Source organism: Heptranchias perlo, unplaced genomic scaffold (genome assembly GCF_035084215.1).
Source record: "Heptranchias perlo isolate sHepPer1 unplaced genomic scaffold, sHepPer1.hap1 HAP1_SCAFFOLD_138, whole genome shotgun sequence".
Classification (NCBI taxonomy): Eukaryota; Metazoa; Chordata; class Chondrichthyes; order Hexanchiformes; family Hexanchidae; genus Heptranchias; species Heptranchias perlo.
Genome location: NW_027138624.1, coordinates 150,431 through 173,913, shown reverse-complemented (window position 1 = coordinate 173,913; position 23,483 = coordinate 150,431). Strand labels below are relative to the sequence as shown.

Here is a 23,483-nt window from a genome sequence, read left to right as displayed (position 1 = left end):
CGCTATACTGTGGAAACGACAAACTTTTCGATCTCCGGTCTGAAGGAAGTGTCTCGGGAAAACATGAACTGCTGACTCTATTTACACTGACTCTTTTCGCCATCATTTCATCGATCGAAACGATACAAGTCACAGGGAAAAAATGTCAAAGTTATTAAACTCCCGAATTCGCCCCAAAATCGATCAATCTTAGTTTTGAAATTTTCAATTGACCCCCAGCCTCTGTAGCTTTTTGGGGGAGAGAGTTCCAAATTTCCACTCCCCTTTGTGTGAAGAAGTGCTTCCTGACATCAATCCTGAACGGCCAAGCTCTAATTTTAAGGTTATGCCCCCTTGTTCTGGACTCTCCCCACCAGAGGAAATAGTCTCTATCTGCCCTGTCAAATCCTTTTATCTTCTTAAACACCTCAATTAGATCACCCCTTAATATTCTATACTGAAGGGAATGCAAGTCTGGTCCATGCAACCTGTCCTCATAATTGCTTATCAAGGATAGCCAACAAAAAGGGTTTTATGATGGCTGGCTCTTGAGTGCACTGGTCCTTATCAGTCGGCTCGTTGGTCCAGGGGTATGATTCTAGCTTTGGGGTTGTTTGTCCAAATATGTGAGAGATCCCGGACGAGCCCTTATTTTACTTTTTATATTGAACGTCCAAAGACAGAAAAGTCCCCAAATCAGCACATATGAGTGAAACAATTCCGATGTTTCATACTATTACCTAACACAACTGCCCAACTTGGTTCCGATGAAAAGTCATTGACCTGAAACATTAACTCTGTTTCTCTCTCCACAGATGTTGCCTGACCTGCTGAGGGTTTCCAGCATTTTCCATGTTATCAGAGTATCACTTCCCTCATCACCTAACTACACTCCTCCACTAGATGTCGCCTTGTGGTGAAAACAGGCTCCTTCCACACAGCCAGGTGTTCTGCTTCGGGCATTAATTATAACTATAACTGTTGAACTTGTTGGTTGAAACATATGGCCTTGCCCATTGACCAGAAAGCAGAATGGTGTTTATCTCTCATCAGTACAGCCCTTTCCCGCTGCGTCAGTATGGAATGATACGGAGCAATCGTACAGATGTCACACCTCTCCTGCTTCCCTGTGAAGTTGGTAAGACGAATAGCACACAATGCTGTCTGACACACATAAACACCAGCTCTGAATGATTTAAAGGCCTTGTTATGATTGTCAGAGAATTGTTTATATCAAAAGGACAATTAACTTACGAGTATTATGATATCAGCTGCAATCCAAGCGTTTCTGGACTTCAGAATCGACTAGTCTCTATGTTAAACATATGCATGCATATAAAATGAAGCAAATCCGTCTTATGATTGTAGTTTCATTCTCCCAACAGAGATTTATACTTCCTTCCTTAAGAGGCAAAAGCTAAAGGTTAATATTACTTCAATATAAACACTAACTCTTTCCTTATAATACAGATATCCCAAACTAATATAACACCTCAAACTGATAGAGTTTCTCAAACTAAAATAGTACCTCAAACTGATACAGTACCTCAAACGTTTCGAGAATCTGAAACTCATATAATACCTCAAGCTAATACGTCGTCTCATACTAATACAGTACCTCAAACAAATACAACACCTTAAACTAATACAAACCGATACAGAACCTGAAACTAATATAATACCTCAAACTAATACAGCATCTTAATCTAATTCAGTAGCTCAAACTAATAAAGTACCTCAAACGATAAAGAAACTGAAATTAATAAAGTACCTCAAACTAATACATCATCTCAAACTAATAAATACCTCAAACCGATACAGAGCCTGAAACTAATCGAATACCTCAAACTAATACAGCATCTCAATCTAATACAGTATCTCAAACTAATAAAGTACCTCAAACTAATACAGTACCTCAAACGAATACAGTACCTCAAAATGACACAGATTCTGAAAATAATATAACACCACAAACTACTACAACACCTCAAACTAATAGAGCACCTCACACTAATAGAACACCTCAAACTAATAGAGCACCTCACACTAATACAACACCTCAAACTAATACAACACCTCAAACTGATACAGCACCTCAAGCTAATACAGTACCTCGAACTAATATATTACCTCAAATTAGTACAGCATCTTAAACTAACACAGCACTTCAAACTAACGCAGCACCTCAAACTAATACTGTACCTCGAATTAATACAGTGCCTCAAACAAATACAGTACCTCAAACTAATACAGTACCTCAAAATAATACTGTACCTCAAAATAATACTGTACCTCAAACAAATACAGCACTTCAAATAAATAGTGTTCCTAAAACAAATACAGCACCTCAAACTAATAGTGTTCCTCAAACAAATACAGCACCTCAAACTAATAGTGTTCCTCAAACAAATACAGCACCTCAAACAAATAGTGTTCCTCAAACAAATACAGCACCTCAAACTAATAGTGTTCCTCAAACAAATACAGCACCTCAAACTAATAGTGTTCCTCAAACAAATACAGCACCTCAAACTAATCGTGTTCCTCAAACAAATACAGCACCTCAAACTAATAGTGTTCCTCAAACAAATACAGCACCTCAAACTGATAGTGTTCCTCAAACTAATACAGCACCTCAAACTAATAGTGTTCCTCAAACAAATACAGCACCTCAAACTAATAGAGTCATAGAGTCATAGAGTTATACAGCACGGATAGAGGACCTTCGGCCCATCGTGTCCGCGCCGGCCATCAAGCCCTGTCTACTCTAATCCCATATTCCAGCATTTGTTCCGTAGCCTTGTATGCTATGGCATTTCAAGTGCTCATCCAAATGCTTCTTGAATGTTGTGAGGGTTCCTGCCTCCACAACCCTTTCAGGCAGTGAGTTCCAGACTCCAACCACCCTCTGGGTGAAAAAGTTCTTTCTCAAATCCCCTCTAAACCTCCCGCCTTTTAACTTGAATCTATGTCCCCTTGTTGTAGAACTCTCAACGAAGGGAAAAAGCTCCTTAGTATCCATCCTATCTGTGCCCCTCATAATTTTGTACACCTCAATCATGTCCCCACTCAGCCTCCTCTGCTCCAAGGAAAACAAACACAATCTTCCCAGTCTCTCTTCATAGCTGAAGCGCTCCAGCCCTGGTAACATCCTGGTGAATCTCCTCTGCACCCTCTCCAAAGCGATCACATCCTTCCTGTAGTGTGGCGACCAGAACTGCACACAGTACTCCAGCTGTGGCCTAACACTAATAGTGTTCCCCAAACAAATACAGCATCTCAAACAAATCGTGTTCCTCAAACTAATACAGCACCTCAAACTAATAGTGTTCCTCAAACTAATACAGCACCTCAAACTAATAGTGTTCCTCAAACAAATACAGCACCTCAAACTAATAGTATTCCTCAAACAAATGCAGCACCTCAAACTAATAGTATTCCTCAAACTAATACAGCACCTCAAACTAATAGTGTTCCTCAAACAAATACAGCACCTCAAACTAATAGTATTCCTCAAACAATCCAGCACCTCAAACTAATACAGTACCCCAAAACTAACCATTAACTGAAATGTCAAAGTCCGAACAGGAGAAGCAGGTTGACCTTGATAGGCGGCGGATCTGTTAAGAGGATATTAAGCTGCAGGAGAAAGTCCCGTTGAGGAACTGCAATTGTATTCAATTAATTTCGAGTCTTTTCTCAACATTAGAGCAGAGAAACACGTGGTGCGTAATATCACCGCAGGGCCGTCCATTGTCGGCCGAATTCAGTGCAACATCCCCAGAACATTTCGTCTGAAACTCATCACTCAATGCCTTTCAAGTAACCTTTGCTGATTTGTTGCAGTTCATTTTGGGTTTGAATTGAGTTGTTTCTTTACCAGCATAGCTTCATTGGGGCGAGGGGTATTTGAGTTTGTCCCGGGCAATTTGTAGCTGTCCATTGCTAATTGATCTTCAATTGACACAATACATTTCAATTGAACTATCACAAAAAGACGGACTATTCCTGCACCCACTCCCCGCCGGCCCCCACCCCCGCCACCACCAATGTTCCAACTTATTCCATTTCTCCATCGCTGCTTCTGCCAATCTCTAACTCTGTCTCTAATTATGAATCTGTCCATCGTGCTCTCTTTCTACTAATTTTATGTTTCTTTATCTCTTTCAACTATATCCATTGTTATTTTCACCTTATTAAAAATCAATATCAATCTCCTTCGACCGATTCGAATGTATCATTGTCTCTCCACTGCTTTAAATGTATTTTTCTATCTATCTATCTTTCTATCCATCTACCTCTCCATTCATCTATCTCTCTATCTATATATCTCTCTATCCATCTATCTCTCTATCCATCTGCCTATCTATCTATCTTTCTATCTATATATCTCTCTATCCATCTATCTATCCATCCATCTATTTAACTACCTACCTATCTATCTATCTCTCTATCAATCTATCTATCCATCCATCGATCTATTCATCCATCTATCGATCTATATATCTCTCTGTCTATCCATCCATCTATTTAACTATCCATCTATCTATCCATCCATCTATCTATCCATCCATCTATCTATCCATCCATCTATCTATCTATATATCTCTCTATTCATCTATCTATCCATCCATCTATCTATATATCTCTCTATCCAACTCTCTCTATCGATACATCTCTCTAGCCATCTATCTATATATCTACTTACCTATCGATCTATCTCTATCTATCCATCTATCTATCTATATAGCTATCTATCTGTTTACCTTTATCTCCCGAAGTCTCTTTATCTGTTTCTCCCTCCACCTGTTTATTGCTCTGTTGTTGTTTCTCTATCGCTTTCTGTCTCTCCTTCTTCATTACTCAAGTTTATCAAATAGCTTTCTAATCTTTATCAAAAAAATGCAATATTAAAGCATGAGCATGAGGTAAATTAGCAAATTACAAGGTGGGGTGGACTCAGTATGTCGGTCTGTGAAGACGTCACCGAGCCCTCTTCCTTCTTCAGGCTGCTGATCACAGAAGTCTCCCTGAGCAGCTTCTGGAAGAAGAAGCGCGAGCACTTCTCGTCCTGCTCCACGGAGCGGACTCTGGAACGAAAGATAATCTTTGAGGCCCCTTGAACTGGATGGATCACACCGTGAGATCACAAGGTGAGGCCCCTTTAACTGGACGGTTCACAGCATGAGATCACAGGATGAGGCCCCCTGAACTGGACGGTTCACACGGTGAGATCACAGCATGAGGCCCCTTTAACTGGACGCTTCATACCGTGAGATACGGTCTGTATTGTACTGTATTGCTTCGAAATTGTGAAATTTAGTTTTAACTCTGTGTATTCTTAAATTTTATGCAGTAATGTATGTTTTGTAACAAAAAAAAATCGCAGAAACTTTCGAATCAAACGGGAATTGAACCTCCACACGTTATCCATTGCTCCACTGGCCTAGTTTTCAAAAAGCATGCAGTAACTCACACTTCCACAATGCTGGAGAATGAGCAGTTACCGAGTCAGTCTCGGTCATGCCCACGCGATTCCACGAGTCCGGAAGTGTCAAAAGGTGCACGGTGAACAATCACCAAAGAGAGAGACATGAGCTGCTTCCTTTCGATCGCTCAGCTTGTCGAGCGGAGAACTATAGTACAATTAACAGATCAAAGTTTGCTGGTTCGAAGTAATAAACGTGCTTTTGGAGTAAGTAGCTCTAGGCCATTCTCTTAACTTTACAGGCAGCCTACGGCTTAACATGTTGGCGCTGAGGCACAGGAGAGCACTTTTCCTTTGTAAAACCTGAAACCTTTCTGTGTCTGTCAGAACACGGCTGTTTTGTTCGAGCATTTGCCTCTGCTCACCAGCAGGGAGTGCCTTTGAGCAACAACACTTCAAACCGCTTTCAGGCAAAAATGTCTTCGATCAGGCAGACAGACAGGGCTCTCGCTGCTCCCTCAAGCTCGGGGCCGCTGTTCCTTTCCTGTGATCTCATCTACCTTCCGCATGCTCGGGCTCTTCTCAGCATCATTCACGATTACTGTGGCTTCCCGTTCTGCTGTTGCTCACTTGCTTATGCTCGAAACCACCGATTGGAGCAAAGTATTGATTGTCGTCAGGGAGGGGGCCAACCCAAGGCAAGATTTCTCTGCTGATCGTGGAGCTGCTTGGAGGCGAGTGCGAAACAACTACTGTGAAGAGCATTGAATAAAGTGGGCAGTAGCAACATAGATACAGAATCGGCTAAGGGACAGGAAACAGAGTAGTGGTGAACGGTTGTTTTTGGGACTGGAGGGAGGAGGACAGTGATGTTCCCCAGGGGTCGGTGCTGTGACCACTGCTTTCCTTTATATATGTTAATGACTTGAACTTGTGTGTACAGGGCACAATCTCCAAATTTGCAGATGAAACAAAACTTGTAAGGGTTAAAAACAGTGAGGAGGATAGTGATAGACTTCAGGAGAATATATACAGACTGGCTGCATGGGCGGAAACATGGCAAATGAAAGTTAACGAAGAAAAATTCGAATTGATGCATTTCGGTAGGAAGAACGAGGAGAGGCAATATAAACTAGAGGGCTTAATTCTAACAGTGATACAGGAACAAAGAGATCTGCGGGTATATGTGCACATATCATTGAAAGTGCCAGGGCAGGTTGAGAAAGTGGTTAAAAAAGCATTCGGGATCCTGGGCTTTATAAATAGAGGCAGAGAGCACTAAAGTATGGAAGTCATTAGAAAACACTGGTTCAGCCACAACTGGAGTATTATGTCCACTTCTGGGCGCCGCACTTTAGGAAAGATATGAAGGCGTTAAAGAGGGTGCAGAAGAGATTTACTAGAATGATTCCAGGGATGAGGGACTTTAGTTACGTGGATAGACTGGAGAAGCTGGAGATTTGATAGAGATTGTCAAAACCATGAAGGGATTAGACAGAGTGTATAGAGAGAAATCGTTCCTATTTGCAGAAGGGTGAAGGAGCAGAGGGCATAGATGTAACATGATTGGCAAAAGCACCATAGATGACATCAGGAAAAACGATGGGGCGGTGGAGTGGGACCAGCTGGATTGCTCTTGCACAGAGCTGGTGTGGTCTCGATGGGCCGAATGGCCTCCATCCGTGCTGGAATGTTTCTATGATTCAAGTCGAATGCTCGCTGAGCAGGTGAGAGATAGCAAGATAGATTATTGCATTCTCCACTCACCTTTTGACTTGGGTCAATTGTCCAGAAACAAAAGTGGCGTCAGTTTTCAGCGAGCCCAAGGTCCATGTACTTCTTAAGCTTCACTGCGTGCTACGGTACAGAGAGGTCAAGGGGCAGCAAATCTTTTGGTGTGCTGCAGGAAGAAAAAAATATTGATTTTGGTCTTGAGCAAAGATGGAAAAAAAAGCTTAATGATGCCTTCTCTGAGGATTGAACTCAGGACCTTCAGATTATGAGACTGACGCGCTGCCAACTGCGCTAAGAAGGCACTTAACGTGTAACGATCCAGGCAGCACTATCAAGTAGGACAGTTTGCAAGGTGTAAAATCATAAACTGATCGGCAGTTTGCAAAAACTCTCCATCCAGGTGGAAGTCGAACCAACAATCTTCTGAATTTTGGTCAGACACGTTCCCCATTGCTCGACTGGCCAAAGGTGTGTCGAGTAAGTCGGAGCTCACACTCTCACAGCGCTGCGGTATGAGCAGGTACCGAGTCAGTCTCCGTCATGCCCACGCGACTCCACGAGTCTGGGAGTGTCAAAAGGCGCACGGTGAACAATCACCAAAGAGAGGGACCTTTGCTGTTTCCCTTCGATAGCTCAGCTGGTAGTGTGGAAAACTTGTAGAGATTAAAACTTGAAAGCAAAATCACTCTTAAATTGTTAGTTTAATTCTGGCTCAAAATAACGAACGTGCTTTCTCAGTAAACGGTATTGAGCTCAAGGCCGGTTTCTTAACTTTACAGACTGCTCACTGCTTAAAATGTTGGCGCTTTTCCTTTCTCAAACCTTAAAGCTGTTTTGCTCGAGCATTTGCCTCTGCTCACCAGCAGGGAGCGCGTTTGAGCAACAACACGTCAAACCGGACTCACTTTCAGGCAAAAAAGACTTCTGTCAGTCTTTCGGACAGGTCTCTCGCTGATCAAAGGAGTGCCGTTGAGCAGCATTTTTTTTCATTTTCAAAATATACATTATTTCATAAAATTTAGTGATACATAAAGTTCAGGGTTAAAGTTCGCAATTTCAATTCAAAACAATACAAAACAGATCGCACACACTATGATCCCATTATTTCAATACAATACACTGTGTATGTCTTATAATACATTCTGTATAATAAAAGGTGGGATGGCTTTACACGGCGCTCTTTCCCCATAGAGCCCTTGTATAGGCCGCACCGTGCCTCAGTGCATCCCGCAGCACATTCCCCTGGACCTTGGAGTGTGTCAGTCGGCAACACTCGGTCGTGGACCGCTCCTTCAGCTGGAAGACCAGCAGGTTTCGGGCGGACCAAAGGGCCTCCTTCACCGAGTTGATGGTCTTCCAGCAGCAGGTGATATATGTCTCGGTGTGCCTCCCGGAGAACAGTCCATAGAGCACAGCGTCCTGTGTTACCGAGGTGTTGGGGATGAACTGGGACAGACACCAACGCTTCTCTCTCCACACATTCTGCATGAAGGTCCAGTCCACCAGGAAACAGACGACGGTCCCATTCCCGTAGCCTTGAAGGCAGCTCGAAGTGATGCTGAGATTCCATGCGTGTTGGAAGGACCGCACTGAGAGGGCCTTTCTCACCACCATCCAGGCCACATCCTGGTGCCTGTTGGTCAGTTCTGGCGACAAGACGTTCTGCCAAATGGCATCAACCATCTGGTCGGGGAACTGGTCGATCGGATCCACCCTCTCCTTTTCCTGCAGAGCCCTCTGAACGTTCCACTGTCTGACGGTCTTGTGTTCGAAGTGGTTCCAACTCAGGAACTTCTCCACTTGGGACAGGTGGTGGGGGACAGTCCAGCTGAACGGTTGGTTAGACCCAGTTTTCTCAGTGTATTGTACATGGTGTCCCTGTGGACGCATACTACTTAGGCCCTCCAGACAAAGTGGAAGAGAGCTCGGTTGACTGTGGTGACGGAGCTGTGGGGAATGGGCCAGACCTGGGCCACGTCGAACAAGACCCCGAGTACATCACACTTTATCACCTGGTTCCTGTTGGTTATGGAGAGGGTTCGCCCCCTCCCACCATACCAAGCTTCTGTTTGGCCATGGCGATGCGCTCTTCCATTTATTGGTGGAGTCCTGGGGCCCCCCGAGCCCGATCCCCAACACCATCAGGTAGTCGGACCTGATGGTGAAAGGAACAAAGGATGGGGTCTCCCACCTGCCACAGAACATGGCCTCACTTTTATTGCAGTTCACTCTGGACCCCGAGGCCAGCTTGAAACGATCGCAGATGCCCATCAGTCTGTGGATGGACTGCTGATCGGTTCAAAAGACGGTGACGTCATCCATGTACAGGGAGGCCTGAACCTGAGAGCCTCCGTTGCCTGGGATCGTCACCCTACCTGATTATGGTGTCCTTTCTGATGGACGCAGCAAACAGCTCGACACAACACATAAACAATACCGCAGAGAGAGGAAAACCCAGTCTGACTCCAGATCTGATCGGAAAACTCTCCGACTCCCGCCCATTGATTCGGACTGTGCAATGGATGTCCATGTAGAGCAGTCGGATCCAATCGCTGAACCAAACCCCATTTTGGATAGCACGTTAATCATGTATGCGTGGGATATTCTGTCGAAGGCCTTCTCCTGGTCCAAGGTGAAGAGGCAGGTGTTCACCCCTCTGTCCTGCACGTAGGCGATCGTAATCCTGGGCAGCGCAAGGCTATCAGAGATCTTCCTGCCGGGTACAGTTACAGGTCTGATCCGGGTGGATCACCCGCTCCAGAACAGATTCGAGTCTGTTGGCGATGGCCTTCGACAGAATCTTGTAGTCAGCATTTAGCAAGGAAATGGGTCGCCAATTTCTGATTTATTTCCTCTCCCCCTTCTGCTTGTAGATGAGGGTAAAGATGCCTTTCCTCGTGGATTCTGACATTCTGCCTGCAGAAGTATACCCCCGTACACTTCCAGTAGGTGTGAGTCTATCCAGTTCCACAGAGCCGAGTACAAGTCAACCGGTAAACCATCGCTCCTGGGAGATCTAATCTTCTCGAAGGACCAGACGGCCTTTGTCAGCTCGTCCAAGGTCAGTGACCAATCGAGGCTCTCCCGCTCGCTCTCCTCCAAGAGAGAGAGGACAGGAAGGATTGGGAGGCCGTGTTGTCTCTGGGCTTCGCGTCATACAGCCCAGCATGAAAGGACTTGCTGATCCTCAGTATGTCGGTCTGTGAAGACGGCACCGAGCCCTCTTCCTCCTTCGGGCTGCTGATCACCAGAGGTCTCTCTGTGCAGCTTATGCCGAATATATCTGCACAGAGTCTGAACAGAGATCAGACATCGCACATGTAAAGCACAGATGCAGGTCCCATCCCTATTTTTACATACTGATGAGTTAATTTAAAATGTTGAATAAAGGTTGTGTACCACTAAATCCCACATCCTCCAAATCTGCAGGCCAGACCTCACCAATCCGCCGGTCTGAGAGTCCGTGCACCAAGGTTCTCTGCTGATTCACCAGAGGCCTTGGTGCAAGAGGTGGACTGAAGGAGGGACATCCTATATCAGCGGAGGGCAATATATCCTCCAGACAGACATCCAAAAGGTAGTGGGAGGCAGTAGGGGATGAGGTCAATGTCAGGCGCACAGCATCATGAGCATGGATGCAGTACAGGAAGAAGTTAAATGCTTTGACATGAGTGGTCAAGATGAGTGAGGTCAACTGTCAAGTGGCGTCTCCTACCAACTAAACATATAGCTGCACCCATTGCTCCACGCACGACACACCCCATCACCCACATACCAACAAACTATTTCCATCAGTACTCAACCTTCTCACCCTTACCCACTACCACCGTTGCAAGCCGCCCACCCACAACTCACAGGCCACACACACTGGCAGCTATTCAAACATGATAGGAACATCACCCAGACAAACATGGCGCTTTCTTGCAGGAGAAGCTGGCACATATCAGGAGGCAGCAAGTGGCGGCGGCATTTTGCCCCTCGAGCCTTTTCCACCATTCGATCAGATCAGTGTGACCCTGTGACCTAACTCCATTTACCCGCCTTAGCCCCATATCCCGTAATACCCTTGGTTCACAGAAATCTATCAATCTCAGATTTAGAATTCTCGATTGAGCTAACATCAACTGCCATTTGCAGAAGAGCGTTCCAAACTTAACCCACCATTTGTGCGTAGAAGCATTTTCTAACTTCAATCCTGCAAGTCCTGGCTCTCATTGTTAGGCTATGTCCCCGCGTCCTAGCTGAGGTATTAAATGAGTTCTTTGCATCTGTCGCTACCAAGGAAGAAGATGCTGCCAAGTCACAGAAAAAAGGAGGTAGTTGAGATACTGGATAGGCTAAAAATTCATAGAGGAACTACTGGAAAGGCTGGCTGTATTTAAATAAATAAGTCACCCCGTCCGGCTGGGATGCATCCAAGAATGCTGAGGGAAGTAAGGGTGGAAATTTCAGAGGTTCTGGCCATAATCTTCCAATCATCCTTCGATATGGGGGTGGTGCCCGAGGGCCGGAGAATTGCAAATGTTACACCCTTGTTCAAAGAAGGTTGTAAGGATAAACCCGGCAACTACAGGCCAGTCAGTTTAACCTCGGTGTTGGGCAAGCTTTTAGAATCGATAATCCGGGAAAACATTAACAGACACTTGGACAAGTGTTGATTAATAAAGGAAAGCCAGCATGAATTTGGAAAGGCAAATCGTGTTTAACTAACTTGACTGAGTTTTTTGATGAGATAACAGAGGGTTGATGAGGGCAATGCAGTTGATGTGTATATAGACTTTTAAAAGTTGCTTTATAATGTTCCACATAATCGGCTTGTCAGCAGAATTGAAGCCCATGGAATTAAAGGTGCAGTGGGAGCATCGATTTAAAATTGGCTAAGTGACAGTAAACAGAGAGTAGTAGTGAGCGGCTGTTTTTTCTGACTGGAGGAAGTGTTCACCGGGGGTCGGTGCTGGGACCACAGTTTTTCTTGGTATAGATTAATGAATTAGAATTGGTGTACAGTGCACAATTTCAAAATTTGCAGATGGCTCAAAAATAGGAAATGTAGTGAACAGTGATGAGGACAGTGATAGATTTCAAGAAGACATAGACAGGCTGGTGGAATGGGCGGACACGTGGCAGATGAAATTTAACGCAGAGAAGTGTGAAGTGATCGATTGTGGCAGGAAGAAAGAGGAAAAGCAATACAAACTAAATGGTACAATTCTAAAGGGGATGCAGGAACACAGAGACCTGGGGGTATATGTGCACAAATCTTTGAAGGTGGCAGGATAGTTTGAGAAATCGGTTAAAAAAGCATGTGGCGTCAAGGGCTTTACAAATACAGACATGGAGTACAAAAGCAAGGAAGTTATGTGGAACCTTTATAAATCACTGGTTCGACCACAACTGGAGTATTGTGTCCAATTCTGGGCACCACACTTTAGGAAGGATGTGAAGTAGATAGAGAGGGTGTAGAAAAGATTTACTACAATGGTACCAGGGATGAGGGGCTTCAGTTGCGTGGAGAGTCTGGAGTAGCTGAGATTGTTCTCCTTAGAGCAGAGAAGGTTAAGAGGTGATTTGATAAAAGCGTTCAAAATCATTTCAGTGATTGGCAAAATAACAAACGGCGACATGAGGAAAAACTTTTTTTACGCAGCAATTTTTTATAATCTGGAATGCGCTGCCTGAAAGGTTGGTGGAAGCAGATTCAATCATGGCCTTCAAAAAGGAATTGGAGAAATACTTGAAGTGAAAAATTTTGCAGGGCTACGGGGTAGAGCGGTGGATTGGGACTAACTGGATTGCTCTTACATAAAGCCAGCACGTGCTCGATAGGCCGAATGGCCTCCTCCTGGGCTGTAACCATTCTATGATTCTCTGATTTTGAAGTGTAGTCACTGTGGTAATGTAGTAAATGCTGCAGCCAATTTGTACACAGCAAGGCCCCACATACTGCAATGAGATGAATGACCAGAAAGTCGGTCTTAGTGATGTTCGTTGAGGGATAAATATTGCCCAGGACACCGGGCAGAACTCGCTTGCACTTTCTCGAATAATGCCGTGGGATCTTTTACATCTACCTGGGAAGGCAGATGGGGCTTCGGTTTAACGTCTCGTCTGCAAGGCGGCATCCACAACAGTGCAGCACTTCCTCAATGTTACCCCTTCGACAGTACAGCGTTCCTTCACTACTGACCCTCCGGCAGTGAAGCACTTCCTCGATACTGTCCCTTCGACAGTGCAGCGCTCCCTCAGTACTGACCATCTGACAGTGCTGCTTTGCCTCAGTACTGCCCCACCGACAGTGCAGCACTCCCTCAGTACTGTCCGTCCGACAGTGCAGCACACCCTCAATCCTGCCCCTTCGACAGTACAGCGATCCTTGCGTACTGACCCTCTGACAGTGCAGCGTTGCCGAAGTACTGCCCCTGCGGCAGTGCAGCACTCCCTCACTACTGACCCTATGACAGTGTCGCACTCCTGCAGTACTGCCACTCTGACAGTGCAGCATTCCGTCTATACAGCCCCTCCGACAATGCAGCCCTCCCTTTGTATTGACCCTGCAACAGTGCAACACTCACTCAGTACTGAGCATCCGACAGTACTGCGCTCCCTCAGTACTGATCCTCCATCGGTACTGTGTTCCCTCAGTCCAGCACTCCATCAGTACTGCCCCTCCGACAGTGCAGCACTCCCTCAGTACTGACCCTCTGACAGTACAGAGCTCCCTCAGAATTGCACTGTGTTATCTGCCCGGATTATGTGTTCAGTCTATGGAGTTAGACTTGAATTCACAACCTTCTCACTCAGAGGCGAGACTGCTATCATTGAGCGACGTCTGAAACCTCAAAGTGGGAGAGGGAGATGGAGGGGCTCAGGTTGTGCTTTCTGGAACGTGGATATAGCTGAAGGCACGGCTGTCAAAAGTAGGGCAAATGGACTACGGATACACAAGCGACCACAGGTGGAGGAGCAAAGTGTTTGGGAGGGGGTGTCAGAATGAAGGAGGTTACAGAGATAGGGAGGGGTGAGGCCCTGATTGATTGAAGTGTAAGAAAGAACAAAAATAAACTACAGGCTTAGGATACTGGAATCAAGTGCAGGTCAGAAAGGGCTTTGGTGATTGGTGAGCAACTCACCAATCAAAAAAACAGCGGTGGGGATGGATTCTGTGGCCAGGATGTGGAGATTTTGGGGGCAAAGGTCATGACTGCGCACTTTTTAACTGGAGGGAATTGTGGCTCATCTAAAACAGAATGTGGGTCTGACAACACAAAGAGATTGGAAGGGTCAAGCGAGGCGGTGGTTTGGTCAGCGCCCATCTGAAAGCTGGTCCATGTCTGCGGACTGTGTCACCAAAGGGCAGCATGTGGATGAGGAAGAGGAGGGAGCCAAGGATTGAACCATTAGAAAGATCAGAGATAACGGTGATAGGGTGGGAAGAGAAGCTTCGCCTGGCTCTGATCAGATAGGTGAGTGGAACCAAGCGAGGATAGTCCCAGCAAAAGAGGCCAGTGTCCGATGAATGAGGAGGTGATGGGTGGGTTGTCTGTAGGTATGGAGATGGGGAGGGGTGGGTCATGGATGGATTTAAACCCAAGGATGAGAATTTTAAATTTAAGTGATATGGAACTGGGAGCCAGTGAGGGTCAGTGAGGCCGAGCAGGACCTGGTGCTGGCTGTACACGGACTATATAGTTTTGGGCGAGGTCACGTTTATGTAAGATGGAGGTTGGGTGGCCGGCCAGGAGTGCATTGGAGAGATGGAGTCTGGAGAGGACAGAGGCATTGATGAGGGTTTGAATGGGCAATGGGCTGAGGAAGAAATGGAGTCGGGTGAGGGAATCACGGGGCCTTTGTGATGGAGGTCAAATCGGGTCACGATCTCAGCTCGGTTTTACACGGGACCAATTTTACTTGAGCCGTTCACCAATTTAGAATAAACGGGTAAACATCTGCAGTGAAATAGCGGAGAGAGGAACGTCAATGGGACACGTTCAGTGTCCGTCCCCTAATATCACCCACAGTCATTTCTAGGCTGCAATCCTCAACCTGCCCTTTAACTGTCCTCGTGTCAGAGACTCACAATTCATGTTTTAACTGGGAAACTGCAGGAACAGATTTAAACGCGTCTGCTTGTGTTGCTGGATTCAGTCGACACTGCAGAGAATCGGTAATATTTATAAATAAATCACCAGGAGTGAACATGGTCAATACAATTATATAAAAACTGTAAATGGAGCTGCTCATTATTATTGGATCAGTCCTGTATGAGAACAGATTTAAACTTTATTCATTGGAGAGATCTGATTAAGATAATGACCTGGACTTTGAGATGTTAGTGTTTTATTCACCACATTATTTACATCGAAGTCAAAGCTGCTGATGTAATATGTTTGTTAAACTGCCTGTAACTAATAGCAATGGTCAGGGGTAAAACCGTGTCAGTGGAGACTTATCCCCTGTATAAATCAGGGCTTGTTGGAATGGATCAGCTCAGAGTGCCTGCTAGAGCCGTGGTTTACATCTGCCAGAAATCAGTGCTTCTCACAGAAATGCATGATTTAATGCTTGGTCAGATACAACGCATTTATTATCCTGTTCTTGCAGCCGTTGGAGTTCCGGGTGAGCCGTTATCTCATCTGTTAATTGTGTAAATCGCTGTTAACTTTGCTGCTGTGTTTGGCAAATTATATTTTCTCCCTGCGTGTTCCACGCAGACGCCTGTACTGTACTATCGGTTGAGTGATGGAATGTGTTAAGTCTCTGCTCTTTCAGCACTGCAGCTGCTGCAATATATCCGTAATGATTTTTGTATATCCAACCCTGCCATTGTTACTGGATTATTCTCTGCACTGAATGTATTGTTGAATAATGGCATGTCCTTAACTTCTAAATGCTCGGTCTGAAGCAGTTACATTATAACTGTCGTGATCTTTCTATATCCCACACTGGCATTGTTACTGAATTATTCTCTGCACTGAATGCATTGGAATCAGGTGTCTGGGTTAAGAGTTAGTATCAGACCATCAGGAACTGTTAATAGTTTCATGTTGTGGAACGAACCTGCAATAGAATATGTTTTCATCAATGTGTTTTTAGTGATTGATAATGAGACACCTCACAGTCTCAGTGTTACAAGGAGGCAGTGCAGTGTTCCCCTCCCCAATAACATGCTTCAGCTTAACTGGGATTTCAATGTATTTATTGGTGATCACTGTTGAGAAATATTATTTCATTGTGTGTGTATCTGACGCCGCTTCAGATGTCTGGTTACTGAACTGAGTTTACTGCTGACTCTTTCACATCTCCTTCTCTGCTTCACTGTGGATGAATTCACGTTCTCTTCCTGGACTTGATTGGAAAATGAAATGTTTTGATGTTATGATGTATCAGTTTCCACTGTTCCTGTTGTAATCAGGATCCCTTATATTTATCTGTAGATTACAAGTATGATATTGGCGTTTTGTTAAAAGAACAATCCCGCCATCTCTCGCTTTACTTTATAATTACAGGAGAATAATCTCAATTATAATGAGATCTGTCTGGAAGAGGCATTAGATTGTGTTTATTCCATGATTTGTAGATGAAATGAACAGTGTAGATGAACTGGGGAAGAATTGAATGATCTGTGGAAACATTAAACTATTCCACAGAGGCTTCACTATTGAACAAACTAACACTGAGAATAGGATCGGTAGAACACGGGACTGGTGAACAGAATGCAGGCACAGGATGATAGGATTTAATCGGATACGAAAATGGACTTGAGAAAGAGAGTAGAGTGAGTGATAGAGAGGGCGACTGAGAGGGAAAGCGAAAGGCTGTGGTGTGAATAATTCATCAGAATGAACTGCTGAAACTCCCAGTACAATTAAACAGGGAAAATGTGATTTGAAGGTGTTATTATGATGTGGTCAGATTGGGTGAGTTTTTATTGTGGGACTCGCTCCTCGTGTTTATATCCCTGTCAGGTCCTCAGTCTGTTTTGTGAATGTTCCTTGTTTTCCAACTTAACACTAAATATAATTACAATTTACTTCAAGAATAGAATCAGAAATTTTTTGATCGTAATGAATTATTCGGATGCTGTATTTTTAAAGCTCGGCTGAATTCAGTAAACAATGAGGTTGATTTAATTAATACATATCAATTTAATTTTATTTGAAAGCACAAAGTAAATTTATTGAACACATTTTATAACCATACAGGTTCCCTGATATCATTAACCACAGGAATGAACTTTTGAATGTATTATTTGGATTGTGTTCGTGGGACCTATAGATTAGACTTCCTCTCACACTCTGCTGCAGTCTCTCCCTGTGAATCCCAGCCTCTCCTCCCACTGCATTGAATCCTCTGTCTCCTCATCCCTTGCTTCAGTTCATACGCTTTCCCAAACCATCTACTCCTGATTCCCCTCCAGCTCCTACATGTCATTTTTCTTGTGTCCCTCCCAATCCCACTCACTTGCTCGGTCTCCAGCTGCCTTTCCCGATTAGTGCCAGACCCTGTCGACCCTCTTAACCCAGAGCAACAAACCAGCTGCACCTCCTCCTGTCCCCTCACCTTCCTGACCCTCTCTTTCCCGTCAGTCTGGAGCCCAAATCCTGCTTTAATCCGCTGGATTCCCGGTATGTAAAACCCCTTCTCCCTTCCCCACCGGCACTGTGCCCTCACTCAGGCCTTCCAGTGGATCCGGTGCTCACATTATTCATTTTCTGTGTCCATCTCCCAATTCATTATTGATCATTGTGTTTCAAAACATCTCTCTGTCCGAAAGCGCCGCCCAGGTCAATGAATCACTTTCAACTCTTCGATGCAGGTACAATGCTGGAAATTTCACCCCAGACCCTCTCAATCTGCTGCTTTGGCTCCAGGTCTGATCAGTAATTTCTCTGCTTCCTTTTCTCTCTCTTACAGTTAACTTGGTGGCGATTGTGGTCCTGTCCCGAGGAAAGTGCGGTCTCTCCAAATGTATCAGTGTCTACCTGGTGGGAATGGCAGTGGCCGATCTCATGGTCGTTATCATTAGTGTGATATTGGTGTGGATTAATTCGATGTATAATCCATGGCCATTCCTGTATATTACTCCTGTGTGTAGTTTTATTACCTTCTTGGGTTCTGCAGCCACGGGTGTTTCTGTCTGGTTCACAGTCGCTTTCACTTTTGATCGATTTGTGGCCATTTGTTGTGAGAAGCTGAAATCTAAATATTGCACCGAGAGAACGGCGGCTGTGGTATTGGGAACAGTGAGTGTGCTGGGCTGTTTAGAATGTGTGCCCTGGTGCTTTACATTTACACCTATACATATAATTGATAATGTTCCCTGGGGTTGTGAGACGATGCTGAGCTTCCGTACTTCCCCCGCATGGGCCGCATTTGACATGTTTCACCTCATTTTAACCCCTTTTATCCCGTTCTGTCTGATCTTACTGTTCAATGTTCTGACGGTCAGGCGTATTTTAATGTCCAGTCGAGTCCGCAGGGGACTCCGGGGCCGCAGCAATGGAGAGAATCAGAGTGATCCAGAAATGGAGAACCGAAAGAAATCCATCATTTTACTCTTCAGTATATCGGGCAGTTTTATACTGTTGTGGCTGACACAGGCTGTATTTTACATTTATCTGCGAATTGCAGGCATTCGGTTTTATTACTCCTACACTGACCCAAATTATATCACACAACAAATATCAAAGATGCTACAGCTTCTCAGTTCCTGCACAAACACGTGTATTTATGTCCTGACCCAGAATAAATTCAGAGAAGAGCTGAAGAACGCGGTGAAATACCCACTCAATCTAATTGTTAAATCATTGAAATCATAGAATCAGCTGAAGGGTTTCAAGCACTAGAACTACATCCCATTTCATACTCCATCCACTACAATTCCCGCGGATGGACAGTGCATTTTATGTTCGCTGCACAGAGTCCTGACATGATCTTAAGTCTGATTCTGAGATTATATTTTATTGATAATCTGACCGATTGAGGCAGGGTTTGCTTTGCAGATGGCACGTGAATTGTTGCTCAAAATGGCGGCACTAAAGAGCTCAGCTGGACTTTAATTAACTGACCGCAAAGCTGGAAATCAAAGTCACTTCTGTGGACCTGATCACAATGTGTTTGCTCCACATAAATGATGAGAGAGAGGGAGAGAGAGAGGGGGAGACAGAGAGAGAGAAAGCGCGTGAGAGACAGAGAGAGTGACAGAGAGAGAGTGGGGGAGGCCCAGACAGAGAGAGAGAGAGAGAAAGAGGGAGAGAAAGAGGGAGAGAGAGAGAATGAGACAGGGAGAAACAAAGACAAAGAGGGAGATTGAGAGTGGCAGAGAGAGAGACAGAGAAAGATAGACAGAGGGGGAGAGGGCGAGATAGGGAGAGAAATGGGGAGAGAGAGTGAGGGAGAGAGAGAAACAGAGACAGAGAGGGAGATAGAGAGCGGGGGAGAGAGGGAAAGAGAGAGACAGAAAGAGTGACAGAGAGAGAGACAGAGACAGAGACGAAGAGAGAAGCAGGGAGACAGAGACAGAGAAAGAGACAGTGGGAGAGAGAACACAAGGAAAAATAGATGTACCCAATTATAAAAGTGCAGAAAGAAAGAGGGGCAGAGACAGAGTTACTCGGAGACGGAGAGAAATAAAGAGTAGGTTAATGAGACAGGAGAGAAAAATAAAGAGAGAAAGAAAGTATATGTATATGTATATATAACGAGAGAGAGACGACACAGACATGGATGGAACGAGAGGGAGACACTGACAGATAATTACAAAGTGATAGGAGCGGAGAGGTAAATAGACAGAAGAAATCAATTCAAAATAACTAGAGACTGAGAGAGACAGTCAGAGCAGGAGAGTGTCAGACCTAATAAGCCAGTAAGAGAAAGAGAGAAAGAGGAACAGAAAGCAGGGAGGATAATAGAGAACAGGAGAGAGGGAGACCTACAAAGATTAAAACAGAGACTGAGAGAGATGGAATGAAATACAGAAACAGATGCAAAGAAGAGATCGAGAAGTCAAATAGGAACGTAGAAAAAGGAGTGGACAGAAGCACAGCTGAAGAGAGTGAGAAAAAAACAGAATAGAACAAAAATAGTTGAAAGGTGAAGGAGGACGAGACAGATGGAGAGAAGGAAAGGGGAAAAGTAGGTCCGCAGTGGAAAACAAAGAGAGAGGTGATGTTTGGAGGCTACACAATAAAGTCACTCAGTCTTGTGTACCAGACCCTGACCATTACTTACTGCAGGAGTTTCCCAGCTGCTCTGTGGAGTAAATGTTCATTTGCAAAACGAAAGGCTGAGACTAAATCGGCTTCAGTGTGTCTGAAGAAAAAGGACTCTTAAGAGGAGGAAGGGCTGTTAAAAGGATTGTTAATGACACATTGCAAAACATCACATCGCAGAGGATAGATCACCATAGCAACAAGAACGATTCCAGAAGTGCTAGAGGTGGTTTGAACACCTGCCGACTTAACTCGGTTATTTTGTGGACACTGAGGGAAAACAAGTGAAGTGTCAATCAATCGTGGGTTGTATTTGTAGGAACCTATTGTTGATAAGCCACCGTCCCAGAGGTGTGATTCTGTGTTAAAAGGGTATTTAACAGCTGGGCAGAAGTTAAATGGAGAGAGACACAGATCCACAACATCTGCTCCAACCTTTCGCTTCCTGGCAGCACCACCTCACCTGGAACCTTCATGACTGCTCGCCAAATCATAGCTTGATGCCTCGATGCTGGTTTTTTGATTGCCTGTGAAGCAGATAACCTGGCTAGAAGAGAAAGTCACGTTACACTACAATGGTATCCATCAAAATACCTGGAATCTTCCCGGCAGGCTTGAGCTAACCATAAGGATGTAACTATAGTTATCGGCTTAGTCTAAGATAGACATGTGATTTCCAAGCGGTTATACAGTTTCGGAATTCAGACTGTGTTGTTTTATTGGTGTTAAAGCAATTCTAAATCGGACATAAACCCAAGATGTTGTTTAAATTCTCATGTCAATTTTTCTAGTGTATTAATAATAATAAATGATTGTTTACTTTATGACACCGTTATTTTGTGCCTGAAGTTTCTTTAGGAAAAATAGCTCATTATGTTAATAATAAAATCAAACCTCGTGGAGATAAAAAGTCATTGCCCCAAATTAAAGTGTAAAATCACTTTGCACCTTTTTGCTCCTCCATCTGTACCATGTGTCACTTTCCCAGTGATCTGCTGTTTTCCGTAATAAATCACTTTGTATTCTTACCCCTTCTGCTGTGTTACTGAACTGGACAGGGTCCCGCAGCACTCTCCTGATCTGTTACTGTTACAAATACTGTTATTGTTTCAGATTACAGAAAAATATGAATAATGGAGAAATTAACCAAATCCCAGATCAGAACGACATTCAGATTGAGTCCAATTTTATTCTCATTTCTTTAATACAATTAGAATTGCATTCGCTACACAAAATGGCGCATTTGACCTTTCCTCCGAATGTCTGGTCTCTCCTTCTCGGTAACCATTCTGTCCGAATAACCAAATGTTGATCCGTTTTTTTGCAGAAGTTCATATTTTGGTCTTTAATTCCCTCACTGCACCGCTGTCTTTGTGTTAAACACCAGCTAGTGCCAAATTCACTCAGTTTCTATCTTTAACTATAGTGCAAAAGTGATTTAACAGGAACAGCAAATGAACCCTCTCCGTGTTTCTCACCATAACAAGCTCCACCTTGCCCCTTATGGCTGCCTTACCGTTGGCCTTTTTGTTTCAGGATTAGGGGGAGCATTTTGTTTAAGCTTCATGGCGGACAATTTGTTTGACATTGCCCCCTTGCCCGCCGGTAGGTTGGTTGCCATGCCCCTCAGTAAGATTGTTGCCTTTCCCCTCAGTAAGATGGCCACCTTGCCCCTCGGTAAGATGTCCAGCTTGCCCCTCAGTGAGATTGCTGCCTTACTGGCTGCCATTTAGTTTCAGGATTATGGCGTTCAAGTTGTTGTTCACAGTTTCATATTTTCATAGTAGGTACGGCACAAGAGGAGGCCATTCAGCCCACTGTGCCTACGCCAGCTCTTTGAAAGGGCTGTCCAATTAGTCCCTTTATTAATCCACACTTGTCCAAGTGGCTATTAATTATGTCCCTGATTATTTTTCTAAAAGATTCCCCACCACCGAGGTTAAACTGACTGGCCTGTAGTTGATGGGTTTATCCTGACACCCTTTTTTGAACAGGCTGTAACATTTGCAATTCTCCAGTCGTCTGGCAGCACCTCCGTATCTAAGGATAATTGGAAGATTATGGCCAGCACCTCAGCAATTTCCATCCTTACTTCCTTCAGTAACCTCGGATGCATCCCATCTGGACCGGGTGACTTATCTACTTTAAGCATAGCGAGCCCTTTTATTACCTCTTCTTTGTCAAATTTTAGCCCATCCAGTGTATTAACTACCTCCCCTTTAACTGTGACTTTGGCAGCATCTTCTTCTTTGATAATGAATGATACAAAGTACTCATTTAGCGCCTGAGCCATCCCGTCTGCCGCCATGCGTAGATCTCCTTTTTCGTCCCGAACTGTCCCCACCCCTCTTCTTATTTCCCGTTTACTTTTACAAGCTTGCAGAAGACTTTTGGATTCCATTTTGTGTTCGTCTACTCTCATATTCTCTCTTTGCCCCCCTTATTTCCTTTTTCACTTCCCCTCTGAGCTTTCTATATTTCGCCTGGTTTTCACTTGTATTATCAACCAAAATCAGTCATACGCCCACTTTCTCTGCTTCAACTTACTGTCTATAGAATCATAGAATCATAGAAGTTTACAACATGGAAACAGGCCCTTCGGCCCAACATGTCCATGTCGCCCAGCTTTTCCCTCGAAGCTAGTCCCAATTGCCTGCACTTGTCCCATATCCCTCTATACCCATCTTACCCATGTAACTGTCCAAATGCTTTTTAAAAGACAAAATTGTACCTGCCTCTACAACTGCCTCTGACAGCTCGTTCCAGACACTCACCACCCTTTGAGTGGTGAGTGCCTGGAACGAGTGTCTATCTCCTTCCTCATTCAGGGAGATCTGGCTTTAATTGACCTAACTTTCCTACCCGTGAGAATGTACCTCGACTGTACCCATGCCATCTCCTCTTTCAAGTCCACCCATTGTTCGATTACAGTTTTGCCTGCCAACCTTTGAATCCAATTTACTCGGGCCAGATCCGATCTCAACCCACTGAAATTGTCACTCCTGCAATGAATGTATTTAGATTGCTCCTTGTCCTTTTCCATAACTAATCGAAACCTCATGATACTATGATTGCCGTTCCCTAAATGTTTCCCCATTGAAACTTGCTCCGCTTGACCCACCTCATTCCCC

The 23,483-nt window shown here is 44.5% G+C and overlaps 1 non-coding gene across 1 annotated transcript; it reads right to left on the bottom strand.

The window, feature by feature from the left end:
- Positions 1–7,369: 7,369 nt before the first annotated feature.
- trnam-cau (transfer RNA methionine (anticodon CAU)) lies at positions 7,370–7,442 on the bottom strand. Its single transcript has one exon. It is a non-coding gene; the product is annotated as a tRNA-Met (tRNA).
- Positions 7,443–23,483: the final 16,041 nt, after the last annotated feature.